The following is a 19573-nucleotide window of genomic DNA, read 5'->3' as shown; positions in this document are numbered from 1 at the left end:
TCCTGAGTGTCGTTCAGCTCTGAGTCAAGTTAAGGACACTGGGAGGTGTTAGGAGAGTGGGTCACAGCCTGATGTGACTGCTTTGTCACCTAAACAGCTTCAGGCATTGCCCGAATGGAGCAGTGAAGTGACTTCCCTCTGCTGTCTTGTGAGGAAAGCCAACTTTACGTTTCCGCCCCACCTACTATGGTCATTGGGCGGTTGGCAGCTACAGTGCACAGGGTCTCAGTAGCTCAGTTCATGGCTGGCAGAGGTCCTTAAGTCTCATCAGTACCCTGGAGATCCTAATGTGAGGCTGCTAAGCCTCTTTTGGTTCAGGTCCTTTGGGAAATATAGGTTGGAAATTCTCCTTTCTTCCACGGCTAGTCATCTTTCATCAGCCGGGAGAATGAAAACAGCTGACATGGACTGTGTTCATTAGAAAGCTTTCCTACCTACAAAAAACATGAGGTGGGATGTGCAATAGAAAATTATTCCTCCACGTCAATTTATTTCATCTTCGCAGCCTCTTTCTATTCTAGCCTCAAATTAAGACTGGATATCACGATTAGGATGTCTTCCCATGCTCCTCTCTGTTTTTTAATCCCCTAAATGATTTCTAAGGTTATGCAAAGTGAGGACTTCTATGCGTGTTATTAGAAAACATTAATTACGTACCATGACAGGCCACTAAGAAGCTTTACCTGCATTGCTTCATTTAATCCTCAAAAGAACTCTATGAGTTAGCTAATCATGACTAATTCTAATTTATACACCCTAGAGATGCTGGACGTGGAATTCAAAGAGACACATGTAACCTAGTCCATGCCCTTCACCATGAAGCTGGGCCACCTTCCAGCTCACTGAGGGCGAAGCCATAACTTACTGGTAAGTTTGTTGTGGGGGCCTGATTCATGGTCTGTTGATCTTTGACGCCCTCCCCCCCAGTCCAAGTATGAGACTTCCTCCCAGGCCAAGTCTTATTATGGAGCCACCATGGTGATCAAAATAGACTCTGAGAGCCAGGCAGATGCACCAAGATCTAGCATGCTCGCGCTCAGCTGTTTATATCATCCTGACAATGCTTCCCGTTCACTGAGAACGAAGGACAAAGAGGATTCTTAAGTGTAAGAGGGAGATACATATTGGCCAGTTCAGGGTTATCCTTGGAGGGATACAGTTTGTCTCCTGATTAGACATGTGACCCGCTTCCTACCTCATACTGATCAAAGTATTGGAAGAGATGTTTAGTTGCCAGTGATTAGCCCTCAGAACTCTAGCAATAGCAGAGCCCCCAGAACCAATGCTGAAGGAGACATATCCCTGCTAATCTCATGAGCACTGAGACCAGGAACAGAACTACAGCAGCTTTAGAGACGTACAAATGCTAAGGAGTTCCATATGTACTCAATTGAGTGGACTCAGTATCCCATTAACTCCTGTGGGTATGATGCAGCCTGTTAAATTGGTAAGCATCCTCCATGCTTCACATATAAATAGAAGGATAGAGGTAATAGAACTGGTGTTCTCAACCCTGGGGGCAACTTAAATCACTTGGAAAGCACAGCAGCGCCCAGGCTCTACCCAGGCCAATTAAATCAGCATCTTTGGCATCAGGTCCAAGTGTAAGTATGTTTTCAAAGCTCTGCAGTCAGTGAACAAAAGGTAAATGTACTATGAAAAGGTCTTCTAGGTAAACTTTGACACATAGGCAAGCCTGATCATTCATGTGTGGTACAGTTGACCAGCTCAGAAGGGGTAAAGATGCCTGCAATGGTCACATTATGGAAGGAGGGAAGGAAGGAAGGAAAGAAGGAAGGAAGGAAGAGAGAGATGTGCAGAGAATGAGGGATGAAACAAATGGTGAGCAGATGGTACTGCAGCTGCTTTGAACTGATGAAATGATTGGGATAGTGTACCGGGATGGTGTTAGCTGGCTACAGTTCCAGCCAAGCAATGGCATTGCCTGAGAGTTTGAGGGTATACAGGTGCAGACACATACGGATGTAGTAGTTGTTGCGATTTCTGCACTCATCAAATGAGACCATGAGCCTGGGAGGCATCAAGGGCAGCAGTATCAGCCTACAGCCAAAAACAAAGACATAAATCTAGGAAGGAGCAAGAAGAAAAAGCCCCATGGGTCTTCAAGGCAGATTAGACAGCTGTATCGAATTCCAGCCCACTGGAATCCATATTAGATACTGATGTTTGTGAATGAACCAACTTAGAAAAACATCTCATAGGACCATTTAAAACTCGTGTGTGTGTGTGTGTGTGTGTGTGTGTGTGTGTGTGTGTATTTGTGTGTGTGTGTGTAATTTATGCAGATGATAAAAGCTTTAGCATTGTAGAGCTTTGCTTGTGTGCTCTTTGTGATTTCGTTAGATGCAAATCCCTACCCTACCCTACCCTACTCTCTCATTCTCCAACTGAGTAATAGTGCGTTATAATATAAGCCTAGGAGGAGAAAGAACTTTCGAGAACCCCAAAGGGAAGCCAGGAGGTAGAATTTCCTTTGCTCTTGTAATTGCAAAAGGGAGCCAAGCTCATTAGTGGACTGGTTTGCTCTGTGTGTGAACAGACACTGACTGGTCAAGCACTAAACTTGGAGGCTTTTAGACCCCAGAGGTCCAGAGAGGATAACGCAAGTCCCCTTGTCATTATGTGACTCCACCTCCTGCCTCCATAACCCAATGGATGTCTTCAAGTGGCTCTAGTCCCTCACCGCCAGGAGCTAAATCATGTGGAGTGGATGGACAATGTAGACAACCATCCTCAGGACAGTGGGAGTTTATACAGTAAGGCAGCATTTCCTTCCATATCCAGTGTGGTTATGAGAGTCAGTTAGTTAGCTCACAAAAGACAGTCTACAAGTAGCAGTTAAGATGCTGGTACGATAAAAGGCTAGGACAGTAGGCTGTATTTCAGTTGCATTGATCTACTTTTCTCTTCAAACCTGATGCTTAAAGAAAATCATCTATACATTAGAAACAAGGTGAAGCTTTCGGGTATAAAAGCCCTTAAGCCCCATTCCAAGAAGATGCCATTTTTATTTTATACATGCTCCACTTTAAACTAGGTCTGTAGCTTTGCTCATCCTCCCTGGCTACCCCCTCCAAGCAAAGTGATGAGACCACCTCCGACATATGGAAGGCTTTCCATGATGCAAATTATAGAGGGGGAGAAACAAAACATGATTTGCAAACACTGTCAAGAAGGTGTCTCTTTTTTAAAGGCTACAGGTAGAACGGAGCACAAATTGGTCTTTGAAGAATGCCATGCGGCTGTGTGTGGCTGTGAATGAGGGGACCATGGTAATGAGAGCGTCAGGCACACTGCCTGCTATGGTCTGAATGTGGTTTGTCATGGGGCCTCCCACTTCCTGAATAGGTAATGCTGTTTTCTGCCTCATCCTGCATTCCACCTTCAGAAGATAGCTGCACCTTTAATTCCTGAGTGTTTGCACTGGGAATTAGTTTGCACCTTGCTGGCTCTCTCCTGCCACCCCAGCAAGTTAAGTAGACAAATCCGAGATCCAAGTAAGTCAGGATTTAAAGGATTTGTTAAACTCCTATCCATCATTAAAATTTTTGTTGATGCCATTCTCTTTGACTTTCTGGCTCCTGGTCCCTTGTATTTCCCTATCACCATTTTGTGATAAGGTTTCTCTATCAAATTTTGTGAAATTTGAGATGGAATAAGAAACAAATGATGGGAATCTGTCTACTAGGAAAATCCCGTCCATGACTTGTCAACAGCTTTTGGGAAGCTACAAATGACCACTTATGAAAACAGCCAACAGCCAACAGCAGGAGAACTTGCAACAGTTTCCTCTGGGAAATAGGAATTTTATATATATACATATATATGTAAATATATATATATATTTACACATACATATATTTAAACACACATGTGTTGAATTGCAACATCACAATAAATAGCAGAGGAGCTCAAAGGAACAACATTTGTGTAAAAAACAAACTTGTACCAGAGATTAAAATTGCAGATTTATAGTGGCGCACGCCTGTAATCCCAGCACTCGGGAGGCAGAGGCAAGCGGATCTCTGTGAGTTCCAGGCCAGCCTGGTCTACAAAGCGACTCAAGGACAGTCAAGGCTACACAGAGAGACCCTGTCTTGAAAAGCAAACAACAACAAAAAAAATTGCAGGCTTAGTGGTTAAGGGTGCTTGTTGCTCTTGTGGAGGACCCATGTTTGGTTCCCAGCATCAATACAGTGATCTTACAACTATCTTTAACTTCACTGCCAGGAGTGCAGATCCATTCTTCTGACCTCTGCAGGCACTTGGCATGCATGTGGTTCACATACATACATGCAGGTACAACATTCATACAAATAAAATAAATATTTTGAAAAGGTTTGTAGTCTAAATTCGAATTTCTTTTATTTCATTCTGAGTTTGAAATTTTCAACGTTCTGAGAAAGAAAATTTGGGGGAGGGCAGGTAATTTTATATCAGCTTAATATTTGTCTGTGATAGTTATAGAGGGTTTTAAAAAATTGTATCTGAACAGAACTTCAGACGTTTGGTGAGTTCTTTAAATAAAAACCAGTGTTTTATATGCTTCTGGCCTCTCAATGCACAGTGTTGACTGCATGGTGTGTGTGTGTGTGTGTGTGTGTGTGTGTGTGTGTGTGTGTGTGTGTGTCTCAGAGCAGGAAGGTGGCAAGGCCAGGCTTTGAACTGCTATGGCCTGTCTTGGTTTTAGCTGCCACGCTAAACAGGCTATGAACCAATTCCCTTGAAAGATCCAAGGATGTAATAGTGCCTGGGCTGTTGGAATTAGCTTTATAAAACAAAAGGAAACCCAGACTCCTCTTCTGGATCACAGGGCACTGCAAATGAGCAGGCCAGCATCTAAGGGTAATGACAGGTCTCTGAGTTTCAGAAGGAATGTATGTCTGTAGGAGGTAAAGTTCTTGCTGGTACCCTCATTGTATGTAACATAGAAAGCTATGCAAGGAGATTACACACTCTTCTTAGAGCACAAATGCACTAGATTATGACATTGCCACGATCTAATCAGTCAGGTACTGGAATAAGGATAGACTTTGTAGACATTAGCTACCCCTGTATGGGTAGTTTATTTTCAAATTTATTTATTTTTTATGTGTATGAGTGTTTTGCTTACATGAATGTATGTGTACAGCCTGTGCCTTGTACATGAGGTCAGAAGAGCATGTAGGATTCCTGGAAATAGAGTAAGGATGGCTGCGGACCATCCATGTGGGTGCTGGGAACCAAACCTAGGTCCTCTGCAAGAGTAGCAAGTACTTGTAACTGCTGAACTATCTCTCTAGACCTTGCTTAAGTTGTTGTCAGTAATTAAAAATAATTGAATGGCAAAAAGATATAGTCTTTATAATTAAAAATAATTGAATGGCAAAAAGATATGGTCTTTTTAATATGGAACAGGGAAGCCAGTTTATTCCTTTGTCGTCTTTATTTTTGTAAGTAAAGCTAATCTTGATTTTCATACAAAGAATGACTCTCTACTTAGAAATTTAAAATCGCTTGGCCACAATGGAATTAAACCCAAAATCAGTACAGAAGACTCTTGAAACACTCTCAAATATGCAGACATTTAAGCAATATATTTTTAAATAATCTGTGAATCAAAGAAGCCATGAGGGAAATTAGAGAATGTTTTTAACTGAATGAAAATGTATTACAATGTATAAAGTTAGCTAAGGCAAAGCTTAGGGGGCGTTTACAACTTTAAATGCTTCCACTGGGAAAATGGGAAGGCCTGAAAATCAGTACTCCAAATTTCTACTCTTAGAAACTAAAAAACAAAGGGCAGATTTAATGTAAAAGAAGAAGGAGAAATGACCAGAGAAGAAGTCAGTGATATAAAACCTAGATAAACATACGCAGGGATGGGGCGATGGATGGCTCAGTGGGTAAAGGTGCTTGCTGAGCAGGCCTGGTGACCTGAGTTCAGTCCCCAGAACCCACATAAAACCAGGAAGAGAGAAGCAAATGTCAGCCAAGTGGTGAATGGCCAATCGCAGTGGAGTACTACATAGCACAGAATAAGAATGACTGGTTCATTCACGGATGACTCTTAGGGCTGGAGAAATTAGACACAAAGGACCCCCATATTGTATGATTCTACTTATATGGAATTCTAGAAAAAAAACCTTATAAAATATAGATCAGGGATTGCCAGGGATAGGATAGAAATAGGCACGAAGTGTCTTTTTGAAGGCTGGGCTTAGTGGTACATGCCTTTAATCCCATCCCTGCAAAGGCATGGGCAGTTGGATTTCTGTAAATTCAAGACTAGCCTGGACTACATAATGAGTGACAGGATAGCTAGGGCTACATAGTGAGACCTTATTAAAAAACAAACAACAAACTAAACAAACAAACAAAACAAGCAAAAACCCCCTTTGAACTACATTCAGTAGATGAATGAATTGTGTGTAGTCCGTGCTTCAGTGAAATATTTTTGAAAAACTGTAGGAAGCTACATACTAAAGGTAAAACACTATTTTTCTATTTATACTTTCAGCACATGTGAAAACATTATTTTATCTTGTTCTCATGCTTCATGTTAGCAGCATGCAGTCACGGACATTTGTAGTTAATTTTAGCATTTTCTACATTTGTCTATGTGAACTCTTAGGTGGAGTTGAACAACCTTTTCTGGTGATTTTGTATGGTGGGTTTACAAACTTAAGTCCAGATATCTTGATTATTTTATGAGACGTTAGAAACACCATAACAAAAACATATGACAGTTTTGGCTAGAATTCTCTGTAGCAAAAATTTATGTGTTCGTTTATTTTGTAGACTTTATAGTACCCCATGTAAGCACAGCAATACACATCCCACACACAACTTGCACACACACAGACACTAACTACATCACCACACACACACACATACACACATACACACACACCACAAACACATACACACACACCACAAACACACATACCTCCCCACCACCACTTTGTCTAAATGTTTGAATGTTAGTAAAGAAAATGATGAGATATTTCATTTAGGTGGTCACTGTTTTGTGTATTCTGTTATTGACAACCTTTAAAAAAATCGTGTGTGTGTGTGTGTGTGTGTGTGTGTGTGTGTGTGTGTGTGTGTGTGTAGATGGGTGTCAGAAGAGGATGCTGAGTAACCATTCCATCGTACTTTGCCTTAGTCCCTTGAGCCAGGCTCTCTCCCTGAACCTGGAGCCAGGCTTATAGGCAGCAAGTTCACTGGTCCTTGGCCTCGGCCTTACATGGCTCTGGGGTTACAGGCATGTGTGGGTCACACCAGCTTTTTACATGGGTGCTGAGAATTTGAACTCAGCTCCTCTTTGTAGCAAGTGCACTAACCCTTAGGGCCATCCATCTTCCAAGCCCTGATTGTTTTCTAAGAATAAGGAGTAGTGATAAAAGAAATTCACCACCCCACTGGTGAACCTAATTAGCTGCTCACTCACGGTGTCACTTGAGAGTCAGGGACAGTCTTTAGTGAAAATAAGACTAGAAACCAGACAGAGGGCAGCTGTTAAAGCAACAGTTCACCTTTTCCCCCAAACGATCCAGCTTTGCTGTTTGAATTCAATGTGGATTTTATTCACAAACATTCTTTTGTCTGGTGAGCTGAACATTCTTTTTTTGATAAAATGCAAAAGGTAGAAATAGTGAATTGCTTTATTCTTCCAAATTTTCAAACCATCAGAATAGAAGTGGAAAAAAAAAAAAGCAAAAACAAAACCCAAAACATCACAGCCTGAGTATCACTCTATCCCAAGGCCTATAAATACTCAAAATGTCAGAATGAACTTACTAAAAACAGTTACCTTTTATGATTCACGAGGTCGGCGAGTGAGGGAAGGGGATGGGAGAAATTTGTAATTAGAAGTGGACAAATCGCTTCGCATCCGAAATATGAAGCACTGATGTTCGGGCTCAGGCTGGAGGCCCTTGCTGGGCTCCTAAGTCAAACTTAGAGAAATAAGTTTTCTTCTTTCTTCAGTGGCATGAGCGTGTTGGCCCTGTCAACCCCAGACTGAGGGGCCTCCCAAGAGGGCTGCCAGGAGCAGTCCTTGAGCATTGCTCTGAGTCTCTGCCTCGTCACCTGTGTGCTCATTTTTATTTAACTTTTTTTTTTTTTTTAAGATGAGCATTTACTATGTAGCCCTGGCTGGCTGGGAACTCAGTATGAGGTCCTGGCTGGTGTCAAACTCAGAGATCACATCTGCTTCCCAGTGCTGAGATTAAAGATGTATGTCACTTATAGCCAGCTGACACTCCCTTTTTTTTTTTTTTTTTTTTTTGGTTTTTTGAGACAGGGTTTCTCTGTGTAGCCTTGGCTGTCCTGGACTCACTTTGTAGACCAGGCTGGCCTCAAACTCACAGTGATCCGCCTGCCTCTGCCTCCCGAGTGCTGGGATTAAAGGTGTGCGCCACCACGCCCGGCTGGCACTCCCCTCTCATCTTTAACAAGCTCTAGGTAGGGTTACTAAGAACCCTAAAGGTTACAAAGCTCTGTTCTTCAGAAGTGCTGCTTCTATTTATCCTTCGGCTTCATCTAAGTCTTAGAAGAGATTTAAAAACAATCCTACTATTGAGCTAATAACCGGTTACAGCCTAATGTCCTGTTCCTAACGTAGCATTTACAGTTTCAGTAGTGATTACAATCTAGTTCCTTCACCTAAAGGAGTGGGCCTTCAATGCTGGCTTTTCATGAACCTCGATGAGTAGATGTGGATTGAAAAAAGAGTTCACACAAACAGGTGAATTCAAACACTCGCTTTCCTTTTTGACTCTGTTGGATCCTGGCCAGGTTCTGGTGGGGGCCCTTAAACTCAGTGACCACTGAGGGCTGCAGGAACTCAGTTGTGCCCTTGGTTTTGTGAATCAACCTGTGCAGCCTGACTTGCTGGCTTGGAAGTCACTCCCAAAGAGAGCAAAAAAAACCCATTAATGGGGTGCAAGACGCTCTTCTCTCTGTCTCTGATTGAGACCGTGCTTTGTGGTACGGACTCGCTTGTGTGAATCTGGACTAGCAGTTCTTAAAGCATGTTCACTGGAACAGTGGTTCATCCATTTTCTTAACAACCAATTTATCGAACTGCTTTCATGTACTGAGGTCGATCATATAAATTACAGTATTATATGGATTACAGTAGGGAATTAAAGATCTCTGTATCCTCCAGGGCTTGTTAATCTACTTGTGAAAGGAGAGAGTGTGTAGGTATGTGTGTGTGTGTGTGTGCGTGCACGTGGGTGCATGCGTGCGTGCGTGCGTGTGTGTGTGTGTGTGTGTGTGTGTGTGTGTGTGTGTGTATTTAAAAATATATAAAGAAGGCAGGAAGTACTTGTGCCTAGTACTTTTACTAACTGCCGAATTTCCTATTCACTGTAAATTACTATAGGAGTTGCTTAGGGTTTGAAGCTACCCAATGTGTCATTTGACCAGGGAGCCTCTAGGTTTTTTTTGTGTGTGTTTGTTTGCTTTGTTTTAAGAACTTGTGTTCTGTAGAAAATGCTCTACATACATACTTTCTAAACTTCAAGAATGAAGGAATTTCTCATTGTTGTCAGTGCTGTTTGTGGGCTCAGCAGGGCTGAGGGCTATTTCTCATACAACTCAGGGTGACTTATTTCTTCTCCCACATACCCTCAAGTAATGATATTTTACACTTACTTAACAAATAACTCTGCTGATACTTCAAGGGCAGTTACATAAGAGCTTAACGCTGTAACGGCCAAGTAAAGGAAGTTCTGACTTCAATGTGGTGGGAATGGAGAAAATTTGGAGAAGAAAGCGTGGGGACGGCAACCACAAGTGAGTGTGCATTCAGAGTGGAAGACCAGCCTGTCTTGTTTCCTATATTATGCTGTGCTTCGTGGGAGAGGTGGCTCTGCAGGGCGGGGAAGCCACCCAGGCCACAGGCCAGCCGTGACTCAGATCTGTATAACGTTGTGTCTTAGTTTTTGTGTTTTTTCTCTTTAATTTTTTTCCCTTAGTTATTGTTTTAAGCCACTAGGTCTGTAGTAATCTGTTACACAGTGACTGCAAACCCAAACAGAAAATGGAATGCAACCACTCGGCCCTTACAAACGATGGAACAGAAGGCCCTGGAACCAGAGTGGTTCGCCCGTGTACCTTAGCTGACTTACGGGGTTCCAACTTTAAGAATGACCGGATTTTAGCATTCACCTCTGTCTACTAGGGTCTTAATGAGCACACCACTAGTGTTACTTACATGTTATGCAGCGGGTTCAGCCCTTCTTCTGCAAGAGCTTTGCCACATCACAAGGGGAAACGCCAGGTGAACAAGGCTGGTGTCTCTAGGAGCTGTGTGCAAGAAAGTGGTCAGGCCCTCTGCATCTCGCTGGTAGAAAAATGTATACTTCCCCATTAGGAGTTCACTTGAGTGTGACACCGTGAAACTCTGTTATTACTACTGAGCCTCTAGTCATGAGCATGGAGTGTAGCCTACGAGCCACTGACCCTTGTAGCAATGAAGAAGTTGATGCCAGGCGTGCAGGGGCAACCTGCACAAAGTCACACTGAGAAGTGATTCAGACCCGGCCATGAACTCAGATCTACAATCTCCAGACAGCGTTTCTTCTGGTGCTGTGTTCCTTTGTTTTGTTTGTTTGTTTGTTTGTTTTGTTTTTGTTTTTGTTTGTTTTTGGAAACTAAAATGAAGCCATTCTCTTCTCTTCATATATAATAGTTTACAAAGGTCCATGGAGCACAAAATAATTAAGTCCAGCGCAGTCCAGTTTCAAGGGAGAGGGACTTACTCAAGCTAGCTCGAGGAGCTCTAATGGAACATCTGATGAGGAAACCTGACTCCTGTCCCCCCACTGCCCCCATCTGATGCTGTCAGCCTGCTTGTCTCTACTCTTAGGGATGCTCAGGATGCTTTGCGTGTTCTTCTGTGCATCTATTTATGTCTCTGTGTGCCCCTGTGGTCTCCATAAAGGGGGGCCTTGGGGTCTGAGGCCCCTCACTGGGCTCTCTTATTATTCTGTTTCTTATGGATACCCATTTGGTGAAGAATTGTAGGCATCTGGGCTGGGATTGGCCACCCACTCTTCCTTGAAGGTCGGTAGTGCCTTCCAGAAGTTGGACCAGTGGCATTAAGGAGTGTGCTGAGGAGATCACTGCTGCGAGTGCCAAGTGATGGTGGCACTTGTCTGGCTGCCGCGTGCATCTCATTTAGGAAACTGCCTCTTTCCTGGCAAGAGGCACTACACTATAAACATCCCATTCCCTTCCCTCCCATTCTCCATAAAACCCTATTACCCAAAGACCACTTAGGTCACTTCCTTTGTTTCTTTAATTCAGCTCTTTCATCTTGTGGTTTTCTATTACTGCTTCTTCCTCTCCCCCTGGCACTAGAGTATCCATTGAAGGCATTTGAAACATACATTTCATAGCTTCTGTGTCCCCTAGAGCTATCTTCCCTCTCTTCACGTATCCAAAAATCTATCCTCAACCTTGGTATGTCTAGTCTTTGAGGTCAAGGACCAAACAGCCACTCCCACAGTGATGGTGACCAGGTGGAATGATGCTGATGAAATTTATTCCAAGCCCAGCTGTGGCTGACGTGAATGCCAGGTGATGTCCATGAACATGACTGGTCTGGGCTCTAGGGTCACATCTAGCTTCCCAACTCTTCCTGTGATTCACCCTCACCGGAGGCTGTTGAATCACCACAATCAGGAAAAGGTACTAATACTTGGCACTGCGATGTAATAGCTCTCCCAGCCCAGGGACTTCATTAGCTGGAGGGAGAACGGAGGACAGGCTTTTTACAGCCCTGAGCTTCCTACGTAGAACTCCCTAGACCGTACCAACCGAGATGAGCCATCACACGTTAGAACGGGCATCTGAGAGAGGAAACTTTTCGTTTTGTGGTTATACATCCCTAAACATCACTGTTCTTTTCTATAACCTAGACTCACACCTTCTATGCAAAGGTGGTTAGAATTAGGCCTTTGCGAAAATGGGAAATGAATTAATTAGAGATATTTGTCAAAAGCTGACCCAGGAAAGCTAAGCTGTGGTGGCAGACTATTTTTTTCTGTCGTTTGGGAAGTGTGTGTTAGCAGCATTCCCACCCCTTGTTTCTTTGCATATGGCATCCCCGAGCCAAGCAGTGTGAGCATAAAGTGTTTCTTTGTTTTCTGGGTCAGTTTCACAGTTGCCTGGAACTTTTCTGTTCTGAGTAACTCAAAATGTTTTCTGTTCAAATTTTGTTTGGGAGCTGAGGATATGGTTCTGTGGGTAAGTGCCCCTTGCTGCCCAGGCACGGGGAGCCGAGTTCAATCCCCAGCACACACAAGCAACTGAGCACATCATGTATATGCCTGCTTGTAACACCAGCGCTGTGGGGTATTGAGACAGGGGGATGCCTTGGACTTGCTGGCTACCAGCCTAGCTGAAATGGCAAGCTCTGGGCTCAGTGAGAGACTGTCTCAAGGAAATAAGGTAGCAGGTGATAGGGCAGGACACCAAGCATCCTCCACTGGCATCTGCTTAGCATGTGAACAGATAGTGTACATACACATGCGTTACACTTAATCGAACAAAATAATAATTCCTTTTGGTTATGGGAAATTAAAGGTTGGCTGCCAACTCACTGTGTGACCCTGGGCAAATCAGCTTCAGCTGGTTGATCATAACTAGCCATGTCTACCTCTCAGCACCAGAAAGACATCCATCAGAAGTTGCTTTGCTTTGTTGAGTTGGAACCTCAGTTTCCAGGGTAGTACAGTCTGGGCCCATGGTACAGACAGCTGCGAGTCCAAATCCCAGCAAACCCCTAAATCAGTTATGTGGTCTTAGGCCAGTGTGTGCCTACTCTTCCTTTTCATGGGAAACATTAGGAAGAGTATTAACCTGTTGCTTTATGTTGGAGTTCTGTGATGTGACTGAGAGTATAGTAAGTATGACGTCATGCCTCCCGCACTACCCTAGCGCTTCCTGACCTCTTCTACTCTTTTTGTAGAACTTACTGAGTTTTAGGTTCCAGATGGTCTCCTGTTTGTTTAGCCAGCCTCCCACACACAGGCTCTAAAAGGATAGGGAGTTTTGCTTGTTTTGCTCGCTGTTTCTGTCATTAGTATCTGAAATAGTGGCTTGCAACAGTCAACATCCAATAAAAGCTGGTGGAACGAATGCCATTCCTGTAGACCTGGGTCAGGAGGGTTTCACTGTGAACAGCCAGCTGGTAAATATTTTAGGCTGTGCAGACTGTGATGTCTGTCACAACTGTTCAACCGGGCTGTCATCGCATGAAGGCTCTACAGAGACTCCCTCCACAAATGGGGGTGGTGATGTCCATATAAAACCATGTGAAACAGGCTCTGAGCTAGATCCAGCCTGGAGGTAGCAGTTGGCTTCCCCTTGTTGTAAACCTATGGAAGACAGCTAAATTCTGATGTGTTGCTCCTGTAGCTTATTCTAGCTCAGCTTCGCAGACATTTGGATTTTCATATGATGAAGAAAGGGGAAAAGTAATCTAAGGAACCATCTCTTTACCCACCCTGCTCCTGCTCTAGGAGGCTGAGAAGGGCTTTCTCCAGGTCCTATGCCTTTTGGTTGATTTCAGCACCTGAGAGATGCTGGCAGGTTCAGAGCTAGGAGGCGATGAAAGACTGGATGGATGTTCCTTACCAGCCCCTTCCTTGCTGCCCATAATTTGGGGACTGTGTTCTTTTCTTATAGCCACAGAATTTCACAGGTGCTGCTACCACTGTTTTTAGACTCAGGAAGTTGTATTGCTTTCTAGTGAAGTTTTTTTCCCCCTCGCTCTTGTCACATCTTTGTCTTTTTACCCACTTTAGATGATGCCATCTGGTTTCTACCAGTCCCTGGTCTCCTGTGCTGCTCAAAGGTAGACTGGGTTGTGGGAAGCCAGCTGTGGCTCTCCCTGCTGGCCTGCGCAATGCTCCGGCTGCTGCCAGCCCCATAGCTGCAGCCATAGTGGTTCTGTTCTGTGGATTTTCCCCCCTCCCTCTCAGAAAGGGCTGAGGAAAAGGCAACAGGCTGCCTGAGTTGGCAAGTTGTTCAGCGTTGTGATTCTACCTTGTTCTTAAACTCATTTAAGTGGATAAGAAAGTGTCAGTGTTTGTGATTCCAGACCCAGCTTTCTCACTCAATATTTCTGTGTCACTAGACAAGTTATTTTACTTCTTGGGGCCTCACATTACTTGTCTTTAAATAGATATGACAAACTCTGTTGTACAAATCTATATATTCAGTATGATTATGTCCTAGTAAAGAACAACACAACAAAACTAGGTTGTATATTGTCAACAACTACAAAAAACTGTGATGTGTGATCATTTATAGGTGGTCTTTTCACTTCTCCTATTTCCCGAATGTCGCAAATGCTAATTGTTTTATTAGTTTTTTCCAGTTTTATAGACGGGCTCAAAAAATAGAGCAAAATGTTCCATCTGAGTGTGCTTGAAAACCACGAAGAGCCACAGGATTGAGGGCAGCCATCACTAACTCATCTTGTGGTTAAATAGATCCCTCCTTGCTTGACTGGAGGTGGCTCCTTTTGTCAGACCCCTGATGCCATAGTTGACCTTATGAGGCTCGGCTGGCAGAGGCCCTGGGGGACCCTACACTGCTGCCCTCACACCCATTCCTAGTGCTGATCCTATGCTGGTGACCCCACCAAAGTCTGAGGGATTCACAGAAACACCTTTTATAGTGGCAGCCCCAGGTCTTTTAGAGTGCGCCTTGAGCTCCGCCCCTCCTAGTTGGAAACAGTGGACCCCAGACCTCTCCTCACTGCATCCCTCTCCCAGAGCTCCTCCAGCACTATGACCACATGACCAGGCCCAGGTGCTTTTCTATGAGAGGACAGTGACGGAAATGAGTATGTAAGTTCTTCTCTTCTGAGTGTGTGTGTGTGTGTGTGTGTGTGTGTGTGTGTGTGTGTGTGTGAGAGAGAGAGAGAGAGAGAGAGAGAGAGAGAGAGAGAGAGAGAGAGAACTGAAGTTCATTTTTTTCCTTTCTCTGAGTCAGCTTCTATCATGAAATGAATTTGGGTTGATCTTTTATATTAATATTTTCTGATTTAGAAATGATATATTGCATTCCCTTAATTTCTGCCATTAAACTTTAAAGTGAACATTTAAAATACAATGTAACAGAAATTGTAAAATTCTACTTGTGCGGTTTGATACATAGTATTAGGCGGGGAAGGACCATTCACCCTAGCTACAGGCAGCAAGGAGGTTCACCACAAAGAAGTTAAGCACAGAGAGCTGGGTGGGTGCAGGGAGGATGAGGAAGCAACCAGCTTTTTACCAGCATCATGCACCCGGCATGGTAACAATGTCAGTGATAAAGTATTTAGTGCCCACCTTTTATTTTTCCCCCTCAAGAATACTTTTTATTCATCTTTGGTAATTTCATAAGTGATCCTATTCACTTACAACTGCCCCTTTCCACTCCTTTCCCACACTTCCAGACTTGGCCTCTCCCTCCCTTCATACTTTCTTCCATGACCCCCTCTGACGTTCCCACGCTTGCATTTCTGTGAATACTTCCATGTGACCACCGCCTACCTCCACAACCAGAGGCGGCAAAGCACCCTGGGAGACGCGCCTGCAATGTCAAAGACTCATTCCGCCAATATTGCACCGCGCCATACAATGAGTCGTATAGTCTGTACCCTTTCAAGCCCAGCTTTTGTTGCCTTGTATCATTTTGTGAGGCATGTCCCTTTCGTTGTAGGTAGCCGTAGCTTCTCACTTCTCTTGTTATGTGGTATTGTAGTGAGAGTACCAGTTTATCTGCTCTTTGTTGGATGACTATTAGGGCTAAGTGTGTTTGGAGCTATTATGAACAGCATTTCGAGGACAGTCTTTGTTCTTAGAGTGTATTAGTCAGGGTTCTTAGAAGAACAGAATCGATAGAACAGATCTGTATTAAAAGGGATTTATCAAACTGGCTTTCACGATACAATCTAGGTAGTCTAACAATAGCTGTCTTTACCTTGCAAGGGCTGAGAAGCCAGTAACTGCTCGGTTCACGGGGCTGAGTTCCTGCAGCAGCCCCATCTGGTGCTGATAGCCTGGTGGACTCCTGCATGGCCACTGGTCACCAATCTGTGCTGGCCGGAAGAAGCTGGGTTCTGTTATCAGCAGCAGCAGAGGCAGCAGTGCTGGTGGCAGCAGCGTAGTGCAGTCACCAGGAAGGCACAAAGACAGCAATTGAAAAGCACACGTGCAGACATTTACCTCAGGGTTCCACATACGACACACAACATACATTTGTCTTTCTGGGTCTGTCTTGTTTTCACTCAACACAGTGACCCCAGTTCTATCTACTTTCTGCAAGTGTCATATTTTCACTCTTTACAGCTACATAAAAATTCCGGTGTGTCTGCCCCATTTTCTTCATGCTTTCACCTGATGATGGATGCGTACGTGCCTCCATAGTTTGAACGTTATGAAAAGTGCTACGAAACACATGTATGTGCAAGTCTGACTGTGGTGTGCTTACTTACACTCCTTTGGGTATACCAAACAGTGGCATAGCTGAGTCATATGATAGCTACAGCTTCAGTGTAGGGTTTTTTTTTGGGGGGGGGCACGGAGGGTAGTCTTCATGCTGACTTCCAAGGTGGTTATAGTAGCTTACATTCTCACCAGTGATGTAGAAGAAAACAATGCATAGTTAGCTGTTTCCTCCAATTAGAAGGGTTTTCTTTACGACAGCCATACTAACAAGGGTGGGAAGGAATCCCAGAGCCATTTTGAGTCCACTTCCCTTATGTCCATGAATGTGAAAACTATAAAAGGCTATCTGCTGTGGGAGGTAGACTGTAGTGGTTAGGAGCACTGGCTCCCTAGCTGAGCACCTGGATTTGATGTGCAAGGCAGCTCACGGCAGTCTGTAACTCCAGCCCCATGAGACTGGCTGCTCTTCTGTTCTCTGGGGAGGGGGGGGGGCACTGAATGGATGTGGTGTACACACACACACACACACACACACACACACACACACATACATACATACATACATACAGGAAAACACCCCCCCAATAGTGACATAAAATGATTAAAATATTTGTTGGCCTTTTCTATTTCTTCCTTTGGTAAGTGTCTGTTCAGTTTATTAGGCCACTTATTGACTGGGAGATCCGATTATTGCTCCAATGTTTGTAGTTCTTTATAGATTCTTCACATCAACCTGCTGTCTGAATATATTTGGCAAAGGTGTTTTTTTTTTTTTTACGCGTTCTGTAGACATCTCTTCACCAAGTGATTGTCTCATGTGACCTCATTTTCCACTTCTTTGTATTATTTCCTGTGCTTTGGGGGAAAATTTCAGAAAGTGTCTGTTTACGCCTCTTCTTTGAGACTGAAAATGCATGAACTCTTTATGAAAACAATGTTGCAAGAATACCACTTGCAAGAAATGCTGTGGTGGGGACAGCCCCTGTGCCCTGGCCAGTGGTATTCACTGTGTGCCAACGATCAGGCCACCATCAGGGCTTTTGCTTTAGTGCTGTCTTTGGTGGGGACAGCTTCTGTGCCCTGGCCAACGGTATTCACTGTGTGCCAATGATGAGGCCACCATCGGCTTTGCTTTAGTGCTGTCTGGAACATCCAGCTTCAGGTATATTACAGTAAGGCTTTCTGATCCATTTTGAATGATTTTTTGAGCCAGATGAGAGATATGGATCTACTTTTATTCTTTTACTCTCCCCCAGAGTATTCTTTTTTTTTATAAGGTTAGGCGTCTATAGCTGCATGGGTTCTTTGTTCTGCTCTGTGGGCTATGTGCCTGTTTTTGTGCCAGTATCTTTCTGGTTCTGTTACTATGGCTCTGAGGCACAGCTTGGGATACAGTATTTTGATATTTCTAGCATCCATGTCTCTCTCTCACTGGTGTAGTCATTCAAGATCCTTTGTGTTTCTACATGAATTTTAGAATTTTTTTTCTAGCTTTGTAGAGTGTGTCATTGAATTTTGGTGTATTGCCTTGAATATGTGAATTGTTTTTGGTAATACAGTCATTTTTACAATCCATGAGAATGGGAAATCTTTCCATCTTAAGTGCTTCCTTCAATATTTATTTGGCACCTTATATTTTGGCTACAGAGGTCTTTCATCTTGGTTAGCTACATTCTCCTTTATTAGCTTTATTTATATTTAGGTTTTAAATTTTCATTTCTGAAGCTCTTATGAATGGCATTTTTTCTTTCTTGGACAGTTCGTTGTTTTTACATAGAAAAGTTAGAGACTTATGTATATCGACTTATCTTAATATTTTGTTGAAATTGCTTATCAGCATACCTCAGAGTTTCCTGATGGACATTTTAGGGTTTCAGAAGGATGGGATAGAGTTGTTGGCAATCATTTACTCCATTTCCTAATTTTATCTCTTTTGTTGATTCTAGTTTTGCATTTCTAGCTAAGATGTTGAGCAACAGCAAAGAGACCCTTGTTCCTGGTTTTAGAGGAAATGCTTTCATTTCCGTTAATGTTGGCTATTGGTTTGTTGTATGTAGCCTGTTTTATGTCGACATATGTTCCTTCTATTCCCAGGTTCTTCAGAGCTTTTATCATGAAAGACAGTTGAACTTTATTACAGGACTTTCAGCATTTATTGGGATGAACATGTGACTTTTGTCCATAAGTCTGTTAATGTGCAGTATTGCATATTTTGGTTTGTGCATATTGAACAAATTCTTGTATCCTTGGAATGAAATTAACTTGCTCATGGTGCTTGGCCTTCTACATGTATTCTTGGACTCTGTTTGCAAGTATTTATTGTGGATTTTGTCATTGTGTTCATCAGTGAACTTTTTGTATGGTTTTAATTTTTGTTATTGTATCTTGCCTGACTTTGATCTTAAAGTAATTCTAGCTTTGTAAAATGAATTTCTGAGTGTTCCTCCACTTTCTGTTATACAGGACAATTGGCAGAGCATTGGTGCAAGTTCATCTATTAAAGTTTGATAGTTTAACAATGCGTTCATTGCTTTGCACTTTTATTTGTTGGTATTCACTTCTATTGCTGCTCTGTCTCATTGCTGCAGCAGATCTGTTTAGGGTGTCAATATTCTCTTAATTTACATTTGTTAGCTGATATGTATATACGAATTTATCCATTTCTTCTAGATTTTCCTAGTGTTTTTTTTTAAATATAAGTTTTTAAATAACCAATTTGGTGTGTTGTGCTTTTGAGTTTTGTCATTTCTTTTCATCAAGTGCTTTTGACTTTGGCTTGTTCTTGTTCTTGCTTTTCTAAGACCTGAGGTGTACCGTTATTGTATTTACTTGAGATCTCTCTGATTTTTAAAGGACGTACCAATAACTATGGCCTTTCCTCCTCTTTAAAGCTGTCTTATTAGCTACATGCTGAAGATTCTGGTAGCTGTAGAATCACTTGTGAAGTAAGTTGATGAGGGATGTGTCAATGGTGTTGTGGGTATGTTTAATGAGAGATTATCTTAGCTATGTTATATAAACATGGGAAAACCTGCCTGGTGTGGATGGTACCATTCCCTACTCAGAGAACCCTGAATTGTAGAAACAAAGTTGTTGAACACAGCACATAT

This window comes from Acomys minous (genome assembly GCF_964271855.1).
Source record: "Acomys minous genome assembly, chromosome: 8".
NCBI lineage: Eukaryota > Metazoa > Chordata > Mammalia > Rodentia > Muridae > Acomys > Acomys minous.
This window is presented reverse-complemented; position numbering follows the sequence as displayed.